This window comes from Typopeltis vanoorti, chromosome 25 (assembly GCF_054136105.1).
Source record: "Typopeltis vanoorti isolate ZY-2024b chromosome 25, IOZ_Tvanoo_1.0, whole genome shotgun sequence".
Taxonomy (NCBI): Eukaryota; Metazoa; Arthropoda; class Arachnida; order Uropygi; family Thelyphonidae; genus Typopeltis; species Typopeltis vanoorti.
This window is the reverse complement of record NC_143573.1, coordinates 21,150,452-21,170,831: the sequence shown is the minus strand read 5'-3', so window position 1 is coordinate 21,170,831 and position 20,380 is coordinate 21,150,452.

Below are 20,380 nucleotides of genomic sequence, written 5' to 3'. Positions count from 1 at the left end.
AAAACAATTGAAAACAACTGTAGTCTCAAAAAAGCCAAACAGCAATTGATGAACAGCAAACAGATAGTTGCAGTCAAACTATAAGACGAGACCATCACCAGAGATAGCTATGCTATACCAAAAAGAGTAATATTGAGTTGAGAATTTTACTCAATATTATATCAGGATGATGACTTAAATGAAGAAGAGGACAACTACGACACACCTGAAGTATACCACAGATTCTACCAGAAGAAGTTAAGTTATGTGGAGCACCCAAAGTTTGCAAAATGAGAAAGCTGCAGGTGAGGATGGAGTTATAACAGAACTTCTAAACACAGGTGGAGAAATAATCTACAACTCTTAGCAAAACTATTTACTTTATGCCTGAAGAAAAATAATATACCAACAACATGGAAGAAGGCTACCCTAATTCTGATACATGAAAAAAAGTGAGATAGAAGACCTGACGAACTACTGATCTATCGGTGTTTTACAAAGTGTTTACAAAAGTTTTAGCTCATAGGCTTTGTGGGGCTGTAGATTAAAATAACAGGCGGGCTTTCGAAGAGGCTTTAGTACAATGGACCATATTCAAGTTGTACAGTAGATTATTGAACGGTGTAATGAATATCAATTACCACTATGTTTTGGTTTTATTGACTATGAGAAAGCCTTTGATTCACTTAAAACTTGTGCAATACTTAAAGCATTACGAAACCAACAAGTGGAAGAGCCCTACATCAGAACCATCAAATCAACATACACTAATGTCACAGCAGCAATTCATTTCAATGGAAACTTCTCTACCGTGGGAATACAGAAATGTATGACAGGGTGACACAATCTCTCCAAAATTATTCACAGCGTGCCTAGAAGAAATATTCAAACTTCTTGATTGGGAAGGGAAAAGGTCTGAAGGGAGTTCTTCAGTCACTTTATCATAGGCGATTTTAAATTGTTTTACACTTTTTTAAGTGTAAAACAATTTTACTGTAATTTTTTTCTCCTATGGCTGCCAAAGAAATCCAAAATAATTCACAATGTTATTGATTGAAATCGCAAAACAATAAAGCAAACGAAAAACTTGCCCTGCGGAACAGAGAAAACTGTGTGATTTTAAATGACTGATTGAAAGAAATTTCTGGGAAAAAAATCACATAACTTACGATTTTGTATTGAATTCCTACAATATGTACCTATTTTTAACATTAACAATGCAGAACACATTCATTGAGACTGGAAATTAAAATGTCAATGGTAGCAAAACAAACTTGGTGCCTTCGGTACAGTTCGGTGATGTGCACTAACAAGTATGTTAGGTGACGCAAGAAAAGGAGCTTTAAAGGGCTTTTGTTACATTCTTCGATGTGAAGCCACAACCTTTGCAAACAAAAAGACGCGTGCGTTAAAGAATTCCATCAGACCAGAAGAGGCGAATCATTTTTAAACCGATGAAGTGTTGTTTAAATGTTCGTTTTTTTCTAATTATCCAGAAGCCGAGTACTTAAATGCCAATTAATCACAAAATATTAGACTTTATATATTATCTTACAATCATGAAAATAATATTTAAACTGATTAATATTTTTGTAGTGACAAACTTGAGCGATACGTATTATGGAAATAGTAGCATGTTTGATGCTACTATGACTGGACACTGGACGACTGGAAAATCGTCATGTTGTCTGATCCTTCACGGTACACCTTCTTAGATGAACCTAGCTTGCCTTGTAAACATAACTCAAGGTTCTGAAAGTGGTGTCATGGTGTGAGGAAGGTTCTGTTGGTACGGAACGACCCCTAATATTACTGAAAGGTCGTGTGTCCTGCAAGGAATATCTGAACATTATCCCATCAAGTCCATCCTGCAATGTTGACTGTTTATCCAGCAGGTGAAGGTTGTTTCATAGACGACAGTGCTACTGTTCATCGAACAAGAATTACTCAGCAGGGGTTGAGCGAGCATGACAGCGACTTCCATTACCTTCTCTAGCCATCACAAAGCCCTGATCTGAACCCCAGGAACAAAGTCCTCTTCCATCAAATCTGAGTCAGTGAAAGGACTGTCTGAACGCGTGGTATGTTGTAGACGTAGATGCAATCCAATACCTTGTGGAATCTGTGCCAAACCGCATATGTGCTGTAATGCGTAAAAGGTGGTCCAACCCGGTATTAAACATTTTTCCAATTCAGTACCCGGTTTCATTTTCTGTTATTCATCACGAAGTACTGTGCAAATAGTACAGACACATTCCATTATATTTCCGAAAATATAACTAGGAATTAAAACGAAATATTTTACTTCTTTCAAGTTTCCAAATTCATTCCAAGTTTTTTTCATCAAATAGAGTTGAAAAGGTTTTACCCACTCCTAAGAGAGCGATTTTTTCTCTCTTCTATCTGTGGCAGTTTCATGGTGAAAACTAGAAGGCAGAGCAGTATAGAATTTCTCTATGCAATACATACTTTATGTACAGTCGTAAAGATAAAGTTTTCCATGCATATCTTGAATCATTGAGGAAACAGACACGAAAGTAAACAACATGTCTCCCCATTTTTGCTATTCCTGGGATGTAACATTAATCGAAAATCCGTTATTTTTGCTTACTAAGAACTGAAACGTTATTTTCTTTCCAAGACTCATTCTCCTAATCTATATATACCTTTGCCACCAAAATCACTTAATACAGTTACTTCATCTGATTCTGAATATAATGCTAATATAAGCAATGAAAGTAACTATTTCTAGTCTAAAATTCAGAGTGAACAAAAACACCAACAAAAACCAATTAAAGGAATTTAATAATTTTTAAAAAAATTACAAAAATATCTTAGAAGTCAAGTTCAAAGAAGTTATGTGCACATTGCATACGAAAATTAGTTGAGACGAAGGATTTCAGGAAACAAGCACAACCGAAAAAGAAACAGGGAATGGCTTAAGAAATGTAACAATGAGTAGCCTCTGATTTCGTTTATTGCTGAGAAAGACCTACTTTCCTTCACCAGGGAGAAAAATTAGGTCTACTTCTCCCGCCGTGGCGCAGTCAACCTTGGAAAAGGTTGACTGCCAAAATATATACATTGTACGTATGAAGGACATCACAAACGTCCATGCTCAAGGCTAGATTCAAACCCACAGCCTTTTGGGTTGAGAAAGGATACACTAACCACTCGGCCAATCAAAAATAACATTTTTTGGAAACTAGAGATCCAGATTTCAAAATCGAATTTCAATCCAGGGTGATCAAATGTTTGATTTCAAGTTCTTTTATCAAACAAGAATTCCTACGAAAATTTTTGTGATTATAGATCCATCAGTTCTCGAGATACAAGACAAAATAGCATAAATATGAAGAAGGAAATTAAAAATTTTAATTCCTTTCAACCAAACATACGTTCTTCCAAAAATGAAATATATAGCTCTAATGCAGATTCATGTCAAGTTCCAAGCATTCTTAAGGCATAGGCCAAAACCAGCATAACACCAGAGTATCTAGTTACACAAGGAAGGTAACAGACGAGGTCAATCTATGTACAAAATCTGATGGTCCAGTGGATGCAATTTTGCACGCCCGATAAATAATCTCGTATGTGCAATGATATGCTGTTTATATGGATACGGAGACTTTCGAGCAAAGTATAGTTAGAAAAAAAAATCTGGGTGGATTAGAAAAATAGCATGAATAAATACAAAGATAATGAAACATACTAATGGCTTCTCAAGGGTGAAAAATACATAAAAATAATGTAATAAAGGCAAACAAACTATAGAATTACTAAAACAAGCTGTGTAGAAATCACGTGGAACATGTTTAGTTATAGTTAATATTGTTCAGCATTGTTTACAGATACTTTGGCTGAAAATTTGAAGTTTGACGTTTTCTTCATCTCTTGATGATAAAGACCGCCCATTTTTGAGGGTATTAATAATACCTAGTTTTTGTGGCACATGGGTGCAAAGATGAATGTCAGTAACGATCCGTCTGAGGTAAGATTGCGATATACACTAAGTGGAAAGCATTTTTCAGCATATTTGGTAATTAGAACCTCTAGGAAGGATAATTTTCCCTCACTTTCTAGTTCCAAAGTAAATTTTATTTTATGTTGGAATGAGTTGATAGACGAAAGGAAATCGTGTAAATCAGCAACATTATATTTCCAAATGATGATATATGTATTAACATACATTCAGCTGATTGAAGGTTCATGATAGGCTGACATGAGAAAACATTTCTTCAAAATTTTCCATAAATAAATCGACGCAGGGGCTTCTCATTGCTAAGTAAGAAAGCTATTTGTAAGTTTGACTATTCCATCTGAAGTAAATGGAGTGTAGACAATGTGAAAAACTGAGAGATATCAGGAAGAAACGGTGCATCAATAAGCTCGAGTATACTTCATCTACAAGTACTTCATTGCAGAACAAAGAAATAATATCTAGGCTAACTAGAATATCCGCTGGCTGAATGGAAATTTCAGATGGTTTTTGAACAAAGTATACAGATGTTGAAAATTTATTTATCACTAGGTTAGACTATAATAGATTTAGTTTAATCCTTTATCCCAGTGAGAGCAAACAAAGTTTGCGCCTGAAAATATCTTCAGGACTAAATATAGTGTTGTACTATCTTATCCAGTAAGTAGTGCAACACCAAGGCAACTCGTGGCAAAGGTGGAGCAAGCTACCAGGCACTTCTAATCTCCAGCTCTGGGCCTGGCTCCCACTGAAGAGACCTCAATAAAGGTCGAAACTAGTCTGGGTAGATGGCCAATCCCTTTAATGCATAACAGTATACATATCCACATAGGAAATGTGTTTTGCATTATGGGAGATACTGGGTTAGAAGTGCCTGGTAGCTTGCTCCACCTTTGCCACGAGTTGCCTTGGTGTTGCACTACTTACTGGATAAGAAAGATAGTACAACACTATATTTAGTCCTGAAGATATTTTCAGGCGCAAACTTTGTTTGCTCTCACTGGGATAAAGGATTAAACTAAATCTATTAAAGTATACAGAGTTTTTTATGAAGGAGTCGGTGTGTCTGATATAGTTCTTTGAAGAGATTAAGAAAGATGCTCGGTCGGATAAAGGATATGCAGGTGAACTTGATACCAATGATAATGAGTCGAAAAGAATGCCTGCTTTGTGAACCCTGGATATCGTAGAACAAAAATGCCCTCGGGAAATTTTTGTCAAGGCTGCAGGATGGGGAAGGGGTTGGATTGAAACCGTTCCAAGACCTTGAGTAAGAGAGGAAAACTGATTACAATTTCAATTCAGCTATGTAACTTGTACTAAATGAACGAGGATGGGGTAGCAATTGGGAGCCGACCAAACTCTATATTGACTTAAAGGAGTAAAAAACGTGAAAAAAATTTCATGCCGGCTAGGGCGTCATCCAGTTAAACAAGACTTTGTCGCATTTCGGGGAAGCAGGAAGAAACATCAGTTACAGGAACTCTACGTTAGAAATGAAGCAGAATTGACAACAAGCAACGCCAGTATAAAAGTATAACGGAAAAGAAGTCGAAGACCTAAAGAAGTGTCAAGTTGCTATAATGGTGTAAGTGAGAAGACAAAATAGGTAAGATCCTGCTAAATAATAAACGCATGATATTATATTCGAGCAACAGCAATCGCAAAAAGGAAAAATGGTGATAGCATTCAACGTCAAGCACTAATAGAAACTTTTTAATTTCAGATAGAGTTATGATCTTCCCGGTACCAAATTTCAATTCTCATTTCCAACTAAAAATTGTTAAAGAGAACAACCATCTACCAGCAGGCTCCTGCGACCAAATTTCTTCAAACAGCATGATGATTTCGTACTTTCTCAGCACTGCCAACTATGAGTATGATGTATTTCCAATTCCTGATTCATTTCCAATTCGAAGTATCTAAAAAAAAAATCAAATGTTTTCAACTCCTGTTCTTCTTTTCTAGCTTCCGAGAAGTAATTCACTTCATTTATTAAAATTTATAACGAGATTTGCCTCTTTCAAACAAGAAGTACACCAAAGAGAGAATATGCGACAAAGAGAGCCACAGAGATCAGTGGATTACTGTATATAGATCCACTACTATTATTCGCTTATAATCCACCACTAAATGCAGAAAATATTACCAAAATATTTTTTCAGAAACTAAACGTATGCTTTGAATTAAATATTTATTATCATTAAAGTAATTGCGATCATTAAGAATTAGGAACTTGAAGCACATTAAGTATTAGAGGTATTCATATAGAAAATTCTGTTTGGGAGACCATTTTTCCTATGTTGCTTCATACCTGTAACCAGCAACGTGATCAATATCGTACCAGATTATAAAACCAGCTTGCTTGAATCATGGAAATAACTGAAACCAAGTACATAGAATGTCATAGCGGCTCGTGCATAGGCACTGCGGAACTGCAGCACCCCCAATTTTTCTCGATATATAAATATGTTTATTAAATTATTTATATTTGCTTATAATATTTCATTTTATCATCAACAATCCTATACAATTCTTTTATTTGGTATAAAAATAATAAAAATCCATCTTGTAGCACTTAGGAGGGCGCTAGCAGCACTGTGTTTACCACAGTGCCATATTGCTACTCGCGCAAGCGATGCGTGCTATTAGCGTAATGCGCACTGTCCGTCGAGCAGTTCCACTGTTGTTTATATGCAGTTTACGCCAGCAGTAGAATGTTCGTAGTGGCTCTCGTGTTTACTCTGTTTCTTTAAATATTTGGACATTACAATTAAAGACATAACATTTGTTATGGTTTTTATTTTAGAACATTATTGAATATATTTTTACTTGTTATTTTTAATAACAGAATATATATTTTATATTTAAGTAATTTTGAAGTAAACCAAACTGCATAATTTTATCGATAATAAACAATATTTTCTGCTGTTTAATTTCTTTTTAAAATTTTTACCATGATTTTGATATTTTATCCGAACACGTATACACTCCACTTACAATGTGTATGTATATTTCGAAACACTAATAAATGTCAGCAGACTAGCCGCTTCTAAATTGCGACGTATCTGCTGCTTTCGCTACTAAAAGTCTGATATTTTTAGGATAAACAACATTAATCATTGCCGCAGAAATTTTATTTCTATTATTTCCTTAGTAAGAATTTTTTTTTTTTAGTTGTTTAGTTTCTTCCTTTTCTCAATAATGAAGATACTTGAGTACTTTTTCAAGCTATTAAACTAAACTATAGTGTTTATTTTTATTTATTTATTTTTTAATGAGTTTAGTTTCCACTATACTTTGTCTATCGTCTCATGAAGGGTTAGGCACTCACTCAGTCACTGAGTTCTCTTACAGCCTGATAAATAATACGCATACAAAGATGATTTATAGATTTTAATTTCTGGTCTTATTTCCACGATCCAAGACTTAAATCTCGAGCATAAGATATACACTATTTAGAAAAGATAATAAAATTCGCATTGAAAGTAGCAAAACCTACATAGGTTTTGGTACTTTTTTTATAGCACTTGCTTTCAAAAAAAAAAAAAAAAAAAAAACGTTTGAGATATGGGTAATAATTTAATTTTGAGTCTCCCCCCCATCTTATTCATTCGCTTTACCTTCCTTTACAAGTACAGTATTTAGCTTATGATGATTTATTTTCGATCAGTCTTATGTAGGAAACTACTATCTTTCCAACAAGTTATAATTGGTTGGCATGTCAGCTAAACCCTGCAGTGTATTGTCGTCAATAAATGGGACAAAGTTTTATTCTTCTCTCACCGCAAAGATATTGACTACACCTCGGAAACGCTTTGCTGGCATTATCAACATACGGATAATGTTTAATTAATTATTAAACTTATAATATATACTAATAATATATAAGCAATTCCTTCCATTTAATAGTTTAAATTATAAAAAATAAACTGCTACAATTCGTACAGTAATTAATAATTAATTATTTAATATATCTTTTATTTAGTACGCCTTATCGATCTTACATAACGTTTCAGTTGTCATTAATCCTGTGAATGTTATCTAACTCATCTCATAATCTGTCCATTAAGGTTCGTCTGCGCCTGGTCATTTAATGCGCACAGGGCCGTACTTACACTTTTCCCGAGACTCTAGAGTGCTCCTAGGTACCTTCTCATTTTTGGACTCCTTAAATTGCTTCTAATTTTTCGGAAACCCAGCTAGAGCCTCGTGCGCCTGCGCATAAGTATGGCCCTGATTCAGTGGTGTAATTAGAGCTTTTGCCGCCCCTCTCAATACACACCATAAATACTACCAAAAGTCAAAACGACGTATAGGGAAATAAATTAAAACACGATGTTTATTTTTGAAGTAAAACTTTAATTTTAACATTCTAAAATATTATTTTTCTTGCTTTTCTGTTAGCAAAATCGTCGATGACATTGGCGAAGTTTATTTCGTAGTAATGTAGGTAATTCTTAATCAATTTTAGTTAGAAAAACTCCTCGCACAATTAGCAACACTCACAGCAATTGTAAGGAAAATTCGCTGTAGTATTACAATAGTTGTAATACTACATTAAATATATAATGTAAATATATTACAATATATTTTATTGCTCTGTTTTTAATTAGACTTAAAAGTTAAAAAAATCAAAAAAAAACACGAGTCTATTCCAATTCAAACAACAGGAGAAAGAATCCTGTGCAGATCCAAATTTCTACACATTACATTTGAAAAAAAAAAAAACTTTTTTTTTTTTTTTTGAAAAACGTTAAAAAGTTTTCCTGTTGCGTTTTGTACTTTCGGCTCCCACTGTACAAAATAAGAACTCTTCCCTTCTCTTCAAGAGCATCAAACAAGTCATGGGACAATTCATACAACATATAAAATAAATAAATATTTTTTGCAAAATAAAATCGACTAGTATAACGAAGTTAAAGAGCCACACTGCTGCAATACGTATTAAAAATTTCATCACTTTGTTGTTCATTAAATTACTAACGAATAACAGTTTTTACCGGAATTTTTTATTTATTTATTAGTAGCGATATAAAAAGAACTGGAAACTTGTGAAGAACATAAACTCCAGCTTTTTTCTCCTTCAATAAGCAAGATCTGTTGAATATGAATAAGATGATTTGTTTAATCACATGCTCAGTATTCACGTGTTGCTTTTTGCAAACTACATCCTTAACTGCACGTGTCTAAAACACGTGCTAAGTGGTTTTGACATAGTTGCTTATACAGTACTCACTTTTACCTCAATGTGTTTAGTGGAATAAAATGGGGAAAAGTTATGAAGGAAAAAGGAAGTCATTAATATTTTCTTGGTTTGTTAGATAATCAAAACCGTGAATATTATACAATCGCACTTGCAAACAAAGACGACTCAGAGCCAAGCCCCGAAGGAATTGTGGGATAGCATGTTCCGGACTGAGACTTCCGTATGGCTAACGTAGCGTGCAAATAGCGTCACGTGAGCTGTGAAAGGTAGGAGATCCGCTGTCTAGTCTCTCAGAATCATGGGATAGCTTGTCCTCATACAAAAGCGCAAATATACCTGCGAGTCGGCTGCTCTTTCTTCTGTAAGGCGATGACGTCATTGTCCCAAGCGTCACACGTAGCAGAGGGTTGCTTCAGTGCTTGGCAATCAGCTATTGCGAGCCGCAACTGGTACGCAAGATTAACAGAATAGTGCAGTAACAGAATGAAATACATATGATAAACGTTGCGATACCCAACAAAGCAAACGATCGAACTAGAAAATATTAGTATAAAACATTCACAAAAGATATTTCGAATGCTTCTTTATTATTGATTTTTCCCAATTATTATTCTTAAAATCCTGGATGCCACAAATGAACGAAACTATAATGTGTTACGTGATAAACAAAAAACATCGAGGATATTATTATTATTATTTGACACCTCCAGGGAGTCCAAAGACTCATCGAGAGAAGTGTGCCAACAGCATCGAACGATTGGTTCCTTTCCAACTACTAACTGCGCTCAAATTTACTTAACTGAGCCATTAGTAGCAGAGCTTTAAGCTCGACCTGGAAGGGCAGGGAGATTAGCTGCGTTCAATAATGGGATAGCTTGTTTTAAGATGCAAGTAAATATGAATGTTTGTGGTGTGTATATGTAAACTTTATTTACTTCTTAAATTTGGTTTCCTAACCGGAAGACATGAGGGCGACATAATTTTAGAATTTAAATATTCAGTAATTTATAATTTTTCGCTTTCTACCAATTGCTATTTTTTACTTTTTCACAAGTTTCGAAACAAACAGTATTTAAGCAGTTATCGCAGGAATGACGTCATTCTTTCATTATCCACATTTTTCTGCCAAACAGGAAAGCTGTGAAAAGCGTCCTTGTCTAAACAGTGGTCTGTGTTACCACTCCTTCATTCACTTGTGAAATTAGCAGTAACGTAAATATAGCCGGTAAAGCAATAACACTGTGGGCAAAAAGGGAAATTTTGGTAATGTAAGAAGGTTCCACTCGGCCGTTGGTTGTAGTAATGTACACACATTACTGCAACCAACTACAACCGTCTCCAAACTACGGGAAAGATTTGAGTAGGATGATGAACAAAAGAAAAAACCGTGAATGTAGAGCTCTCCTGAATTATATATTTCAAGAAACGAGCAGATTACCGCTAGTTTTCACGAAATTCAGTTTATACGATCTGTCACCTGCGGTGTCTTGACCTACTGTTCTGTTTCCACGAGGAAAACGAATAATGGAGACAGGAAAAATCTTGCTGTCTCTCAACCTAAAACGAACGCGATCAACATAGTTTTTAAAAGCCCTATTCTTTTGTTATCATTCACTGGAATTCGATTTCAGCTCTTCTCAAACTGAAAAGCAGGCACAGGCCCGATGCCTATCTGCTACGAAGTTTACAGTCACCTCCTTCCCTATCTAGCGAAATTATTAAATTTCCAAAAGCATGTTTTTTGGGTGGCTCTTCTGGGACACATCATAGTCAAATCAAGGTCCAATCCGCTTGCTGGCGATGTTCCACGGCAGCGAGTTCTCTTTATTTTTATGGTTCAGTTGAAATCAGTGAAATTTTATACCACCTATTAATAACTAGTGAGTACTTGGCAATAAAGCACCGAACTCAAAAGATGTAAAATAAATATCAAACAAAAACGTGCACTGAGTATATTTTTAAGCCATCATATTTTGGTCCACTTTTTGCGCATTTATGTCTTCAGATTTCTTTTTTTTTTTTTGTTTCTTTTTGTCATGAACGCTTATTTATTTTATTTTCTTACTTGCTCTTTATTAAAACCATCTATATATCATTATAATGGCAAACTAAAAGAAACGATAAATTCCTGCGGTTAGCCTAGTGGCTATGCTCTTCGCAACCATATGTCTGGGAAAGAAATGTCCCGGGTTCGATTCCCGTCGCCGACGTGAGAAGCTTAAAGATCTTTCTCATACATAGGCAAGTTAGCCGATCTTGGGCGTGGACAGCAGGGTTTATCTCCCCAGTTTATCTGGGGTTTATCATCCCTCAAGCAGGCAAACCGGCCGCATGAACACACGCACCTACAGCCATACAATATACCGGGAGGCATAGAGCTAGTCACCTTATCCTCGGGTGGGTACGACGTAGAAGGGAGAAGAAAAAAGAAACGACGGAGATAATTTTATCAAAAAAAAAGTCATTCTATGATATAAAAGAAATAATTTTAATTTAAACTATAGTGATAATCATATTTACGAACAGTTCGTATATTATTATTATTATTATTTAAATTTTTTATTTAGTTTAATCTTTATTTAGGTATTTCTTCATTTTGTAAATTGTAATACTCGATGGAAAAAAGAAATCCGGTAGATATCGAAAGTGTGGGCGATCAAAATCTAAAAATTCCTAAATAACCAACTCTATATCTCAACTCAAGTTAGCTAAGAATTTGTTATTTAGGATTTTTAAAATTGGGATATTAAACAGTGAAAATGAAAGTTGAGAATTCACTTCGAGTGCTTCAACGATCACGTATTGATGATTCAGTTAAAACATAAAATTTCGCATACAAATAGTCTATCATTAGCGCATGTTGAAACTTTGTCCAATATCCTCGCTAATATATCTATATAAATACTATTAAATATCTATATTAGCTGTCAGTTGGTGGACTGAGTGGTGGAGACAGAGTTGTAGAGCGGGTACCCTCCCTCGATGAGTTGTTGGACTCCCTGGAGGTGTCAAATAATAATAATAATATACATGGCATATTAGGCCATGTGTTACGAGAATGTGCAAGAGAATTAGCACCTCCTCTAACCAGGCTGTTTAATTTAAGCCTTAGTTCTGGTAAAGTACCAATAGAGTGGAAAGAGGGGAAAATAATTCCACTGCATAAGGGAGGCTCCAAGACAGAGGTTGCAAATTATAGACCAATCAATATATCTGGAGTGGTGGTTAAGGTTTTGGAGAAATTGGTAAAAATTAGAATTCAGGACTGGGTGGACAGCAATATGATACTTTATAAGGGACAACATGGTTTTGTGAAGGGTAGGTCTTGCCTCAGTAACTTGATTACTTTCTATAATAAAGTAACAGTGGAGTTGGATAAAGGAAATCCTTACTCAGTGATACTGCTGGACTTTGCAAAGGCATTTGACAGGATTCCACACTGAACTCTGTTGCATAAATTAGAACAAATGGGTATGGATCCGAAGCTGGTAATTTGGATTAGAGGGTGGCTGGTGAATAGATATCAAAGAGTGGTTTATGGAAGAGCTGAGTCCAGGAGAAGGCAAGTGACTAGTGGTGTACCTCAGGGCTCAGTGCTTGGTCCTCTATTGTTTAATTTGTACATTAAAAATATTGGAGATACTTTGGAAGGAAACATACACTTGTTTGCTGTTGATGCAAAATTAGAAAGAGCGATAATCAATTCAGATGAAGTAGATATCTTGCAGGATGACTTAAATAGGCTGACTGTATGGAGCAAGTAAATGGCTGTCAGTTCAACGTAGCTAAGTGTAAGGTGATGCACTTCGATAGGATGAGATCACATGCTGTTTACTATATTGATGGAACTGAACTGCAAGAAGTTGACGAGGCAAGGGACTTAGGAGTTATTGTGGACAGAGAACTTAACGTTTAAAGCGCATATTGCAAAGATTGTCAAAATATCACGTATTACGTGGTTGTTGAAGAACGCACTGAAAAGCAGGAATAAAGAAGTTATTGTTCCACTTTATAAGGCATTAATAAAACCGCATTTGGACTATTGTGCACAAATCTGGTCACCTGGATTTCAGAGACGAGTTACAAAGAGTGTTGCTGGTCTGTGGATGTTCCGTACGAGAATAGATTGAAGATCTGTGGGCTCCAAAAACTAGCTGATAGACGTAGGAGAGGAGATATGATAGAGGCATATGAATTATTAAAGGGATTTTATAGGATTGATACTGATGACATTTTCAAGACCAGTGCAGCAAGGGGCCATCCCTGGAGATTGTGTAAGAGTGTGGTTAACAAGGGTGTTAGGACTAGATTTTTGCTTGGAGGGTTGTGAATGGGTCGAATGCGTTGCCAGAGGTGGTTGTGAATGAATTTAAGGAGAAGTATGATAGGTATGCATAACTTGCATATGAACCAGAGAATAGAACGCAATTCACAAACATAATACCACCCTGGTTGGCAGAGTGGTTAACGTGTCCTTTCACTAGCGAGATAGACTAAACATTCCACAAATGGGCGAATGTTTAGTTATGAATTCCGAATTTGATTAATGACAATAAATTATCAGTGTGTGTGTGTGTGTGTGTGTGTGTGTAAATAATAAACTTGCGTGTTTAGGGCAGCTCTCCGCTCCTTCGTCCAAAGAAACAACGTCAAAGTTTACATGCATGCTTTAATAATAATAATAATAATAATAATAATAATAATAATAATAATAATAATAATAATAATAATAATAAATATCCAATCTTATAGCATACTTTGAGCTTACTTACTGTTCCCACCTATGCAATCTCCCTTCCCGCTGTTTCGGTGTGAGTGTACTGAAATTCTCAGGAGAATATGAAACCTGTACAAAAAAAAAAAAAAAAAAAAAAAAACTGAAATATTGAAATTAGAAGCGGAGTTACAGCAACCCGAATTTGTACTATTTGGCAAGCGTACTCTAAAATGTCCTTCAAAAATACCTGCGTTCTTATCTCGTAAGTTCTGGATAAGACACTAAAATCGTATCGATACTGGTTTTCAAAAAAAGCTTCAAGGACTTTTCTGCTGAACTTCCATTACAGATCAATACAATATGAAATCCCTAACTGTCCGGCTACACAATTTAAAATATAAAAGTTGAAACTTTCATTGATCAAATTCAAAGAGCATTTTTATGCTCAATGTTTAAGCGAGAGAAAAAAAGCAATGAACATGCACTAGTTTTTCTCTTCTAATGTATCAAGTCAAATATTTGGTTAGGATTAAGCCAACTAAGACTAGTATTATATATATATCAGCGTTCATATTTACTCGGTAGATATATATATATATATATATATATATAAATAAATAAATAAATTTATTTATTTATTTATTTATTTATATAAAGGACTCCATTGGGCGCCGATTTTCCACGCTAAGGAGATGCTATCAATTGCCAAAACGGCAATTCCTGGACTTTATTTTTTTTTTACTTTTAATTTAATTTTTTTTACTTAATTTTTATGAAAAGACACCCAAAATGTTTTCCACTTTTTTTTTTAATTTAAACTATGACACACGCAGTAATAATCGAAATATAATAAAAGTAAACTACATGATAAATAATCACAAAAAAGTAACAAAAATTAATTATTAAAAATAATCTACCCCCCCACACACACACATGTAGTATAATTACAGTGAACGACTTAGTTATTCTTACATTTGTACTAATTTTCGGGGTTATATCTGTCATGGTTATTAATAATACGTAATTTAAAATTTTAGTATGCATGTACACAAAACAGGTACGCAGTACAGAAGCTGGTGATACACTATCGGATTGTTATATGAAATATTATATTATTATTATTATTATTATTATTATTATTATTGTAATACTTTGCTAATAAACTTGGCAAGTTTATTAGCAAATTTACTGGCTGACCTTTCGGTGAGAAATAGCTATTAAGCGTTACAGTGCGATGTATCAAACTGCCATCACAACACAAAAACGAATGAGCTTTGCATAAGATAAAAGAAATAAGCAGACATATTTATTTTGTCTGCAGCCATTACAACAATACAATATTTAAACATATGAAAACCACGTTTCCATGCATTAAGTATAACTTCTTTCATAAATTAAAGAAATTATACACAAACAGAGAATTCTTCGGAAAAAGACTGATATTAACATTAAATGCACTTCTCTGTATCCTGATATAATAAAAACACCGGACCTGCAGCAAACTTTAGTTTGGAGGGAGGGACGGCTGACACGTTAGTGGAAGAGGTGATTGAAAAGTGTTTTTTTTTTTAACTCTCTTATTTTATTAATATAATACAATTAATTTCTTTATTTTTCAATGATAACTCTCACACACACACACACATAGTATAACACCCGAAATCACGTGCTTTATAGGTAAAATTTTCCAACTGTTATACAAGCAAATAGTTACCACTTTAAAATCTACAATGATCATCAAAGAGAAGTTAATTTTCCGATGTGTAATAATAAACAACTCATCCCACAATACGGATTGATTACCCTATTGTCGGAATGGATTCTCCTTTTTGTGACATGCGCAGAAGTGTTGAAGGGTCTCGAATCTGTGGGCGTTACGTCTATGAGATAATGACTGGAGTGTGTCTGTGAGAAAAGAATCATTGAAGCTTGGAATATACGGGTATTGCAAGGCTGGGAAATTAAATGAAAAAAGGGGAAAAAAAATATGAATCGCTGGTATACTGTTGTCAGCAAATCCTGGATAGGATTTGAGGTTAGTGATAGAAAGTCATACATGAATAGAAGTAGAACGTGGGCGAAAAGTACAGAGCGCTGGTTACTCCGGCGCGGAAATCTGAAGAGAGGAAGCCTTTTTCCCACGCCCAGAAAGGAAATTGGTAATCTCGTATGGTAATTGGTATGTAACGCTGCTGTAGTGGAGCTGAATTAGTTTAAAGGTTTACAACACTCAGTGTAAAAAATCTTTCGATATTCGAGCTAATATACGAGGACTTAACACTAAATATTACGGCACTATTTGTTCAGAAGATAATGTAACTCACTGAATACGAAAATCTCTATAGGGAAAAATGAAATCAGTAATATATAATGTTTCAAAATCCATTTGAATTTCTTTTATTAATTGATCGAATTATAGAGAATATTTATATTAATATATAAAAGTCTTCATTAATGAGAAAATGGTATTTTTCATGGCGACATTTTTTTATTTTTTTTCAAAATCTCGCCTTTGTTCGTTCGACAAGTGTGGCACGAAGCTGTGAAAGTGCAACGAATTTCTAGATGTCGTGTAACAATATATATGGGTGTGTGTGTGTGTGCGCGATCAAAACTAAAAAAATGAAATCATAAAATGAATTTACTGAGCCAGCTCAGATCACCCGAGATGTATGGAAAAAGCTTTGACAATTCGGTGGTGGACGTCATTTGTTGCTTCCTGGCTCCGGAAGCCACCTTTACCACAGAGATTAGAAGATTAGAGGCAGTGCTAAGTTTGCGAGCGACTGGTTGCAAATTCAAATTTGGACCTGCATAGAAAATGTTCGTGCGGTTAGCGGATAACTAAAACAACAGACCAAAGGTCAAAGAAGGATCACCTGACAGCTACAGCTTGGAATAGAGTGGAGATAAGGGAATGGAAAATTGTCAGTTCTAGTCTTGCATGTGAGAGAAGAGGGAGGATTGACCCAGTCATAAAAGAGCCCATGATGTCAATGCCGATCGTATGTGGGACCTTTCAGTGTCATACTTTTAATAAATCAATATGGTATGCTAATGAAATTATAATTTATTATTATTATTATTGTTATTATTATTATTACATATGGGCACCTTCATGGAGTGCTTAGACTAGTCGCGGAAGGTCCACTACATGAATACCAACCATCAATACTAGTACAATACCTGCCATATTTTGCTTGAACTCATTCACCAACAATGCAATCACAAATGACTCTAGAAATCCATTCTACTCATTCACCACTCTCAAGGCAAGGAATCGAGTTCTGCCGCCTTTGTTAACCACACTCTTTTTAACATTTCACGTTATTCAAGCACCGAAATATTTCCTCCACATCAATCCTGTAAATCCAGGATATAAGCAACTTATATATCTCTATCATATCCCTCCTTATCTCCCTATCAACTAACCCATAAATATTCAATCTCTCTCTTCACAAGAAAACATCCCGCAGACCTGCCACCATCTTGATCATTTGCCTCTGAATCCATTCCACATCTCCAAGAAACCCAGGCGACCAGATCTGTGCGCAATAATCCAGATGAGGCCTTATTAAAGCATTATAAAGAGGAACACCCTGCTTATCAGGGATTCTTCAAAAACCAGGTAATCTTATGTGCTAACAGCACATGAGATTATGTGCTAACACTTTTGAATATGCCTTCTGAAATTCAACTCCCCATCCACCAACACCCCAAATTTCTGGTTCCATCAATTTCCTGAAGTGCAGTTCCATCAATATGGTACAGAGCTGGTAATCTTTTCACTCCAAAATGCATATCCTTAAACTTGGCCATATTAAACTGACATCCGTTCTCCTTTGCCACTGCAGGTCTATTTAAAGCATCCTGTAAAATTCAACATAATCTCTATTGACTATTACTCCACCTAATTTTGTACCATCTGCAAACAGCTGAATATTTTCCATCAAGTCATTTCCTATATCTTCTTCTTCTTCTTCAACTTTCTGGTTCTGTCCACTGCTGGACGAAGGTCTCTCTCATGATTTTCCAGAGCACTCGGTTTTTTGCTTCTCCCATCCATCTCACTCCTGCAGTTTGTTCCAGTTCATCTCTCCACCTTCTCGGTCTTCCTCTTTCTCTTGCTCCATCCATTGGTCTCCACTCTGTTGTTTTTCTAGTCCATCTCCCGTCACTGCATCTGGCAATGTGGCCAGCCCATCTCCACTAAGCCTGTTTAATGTATTTTACAATATCCATGACACCTGTTTGAGATCTTATCCAGATATTTGTCTTCCTATCTCTTAATGTTATTTTTAGCATATTTCTTTCCATTCGATGTTGTGTTGTTCTCAGCTTTTTGTTTCTCTTCAATGTTTCTCCTCCATATGATAGGATAGGAAGTATGCACTGGTCGAAAGCTTTCCTTTTTAGACTCATAGGGATGTCACTTCTGAATATATCTCTCATTTTCCCATAAGCCATCCATCCAAGGTGAATTCTTCGTTCAATCTCTTTTCTTTCGCTCTCCTCAAAGGATAACACATGGCTCAAATATACATATGAAGTAACTTTTTCTATTTCATGGTTTTCAACTTTGATATTTCTATGGTTTATGTATTTATTCATCATTATTTTTGTTTTTTTTTTCTATTTATTTTAATCCAATTGCTCTGGAGGCTTAATTTAGCTGATTTAGTCTTTCCTCCAGATCTTCAAGATTATCTGCTATTAGGACAACATCTTCTGCAAATTTCAGATGATGCAGTCTTTCTCCATTTATGTTTATTCCTTTTGTTTCCCAGTCAAGACTTCTGAAGACTTCCTCTAGTGTAGCTGTAAATAATTTGGGAGATATGGTGTCACCTTGCCGGATGCCTTTTTGTATTGGGAACTTTTCACTGTTTTTATATAATTTAATTACAGAAGTTGCATTATTGTAAATATGTTTCAGTGTTTCAATATATGGTTTCTCAGTTCCCTGGGCTTCAAGTCCTTTTAGTGTTGCAGATGTTTTAACTGAATCAAATGCTTTTTCATAGTCTATAATAGGCCAGACATAAGGGTTCATTGTATTCAATTGATTTTTCAGTGAGCCGTCTTAATGTGTGAATATGGTCCAAAGTATTGTAATTCTTCCTAAATCCAGCTTGTTCACAGGATTGCATTCCCTCTAGTTTAGATTTTATTCTATTATTTATAATTTTTGTCAAAACTTTATATATGGTGGGGAGTAGGGTTATAGGTCTGTAGTTTTTAATTTCTTCCTTATTTCCCTTTTTAAAAATTAATATTAGAAGTGAATTGTTCCAATTTTTCTATGTTTTAGGCATTTATTAAGGAGTTTAGTCAGCTGTTTGATGATAGGGCTTCCTCCCAGTTTTAAGAAGTCTACCATAATTCCATCTTCTCCTGGGGCCTTTCCATTCTTCATTTCCCGCAGTGCCATTTCCACCTCATCTTGTATGATCTCAGGGGCATCGTGTTCTTCCTCACTCGAGTTATCCATAGATGATTCATGGATGTCTCGGTCTTTGTCTTCATAGAGTTCAGTATAATATTCCTGAATTCTTTTGATTATTGCATCTATAATTTTTATAAGTTCACGATCTTTTCCTCTTACAGCAGCTATTTCCTTTGTTCCAACTGATAATGTTCGTCTGAGGACCTTCATATTATTATTGTTTTCTATTGCTTCTTTAATTTTCCTAGTATTGTACGATCTAAGTTCATGTTTCATCCTTCTACGTATAGTTTTACAAATTTCCGCATATTCTATTTTATTGGTGTCATTCAAATATCTTTCCATATCTCTTCTTTTCTTCATCAGATCTAGCGTTTCCTGTCTTAGTTTTTCCTCTCCTTGGTGCCTTTTTACACCTCCTATTTCTAGTGCACAATTCAAGACAGATTTTGTTAATATTTCATTAGCATCATCGATGGTAGTAGCTGTGTTTAACTTTGTTAGTTCATTTTTGAGTGATTCTCTATAACAGCTTTTATTGTGGTAGAGGTTTTGTAGATTCACTAAATTGGACTTTTTTCTTATGAGCTTATTCTTTCCCATTTTTTGTTGATCCACAATTTTGCCCTTATTAGTCTGTGGTCACTTCCTGTGTTAAATCTATTAAGCACTTCGGTATTATTTATTATATATCTTCTGTTGGAGAGGATGAAGTCTATTTCATTGTAAGTTTGTCCATTTGGGCTTCTCCAAGTCCATTTTCGGTTGATTTTCTTCCTGAAAATGCTGTTCATAATAAAGAGGTTATTTTCTTCGGAAAATTCAATAAGTCTTTCTCCTCTTTTATTGCTCTGTCCAAATCCAAATTTACCGATGGAGCCCAGATGGTCATCTCTGCTTCCAATTTTGGCATCAAAGTTGCCCATTATAATTATGTAGAATTATTTAGAATTATTTAATGTGGATTCTAATGTTTCATAGAAATCTTCTATCTCTTCATCTGGATGGTCCATAGTTGGGGCATATACTTGTATAATTTTCAGTTGGTAT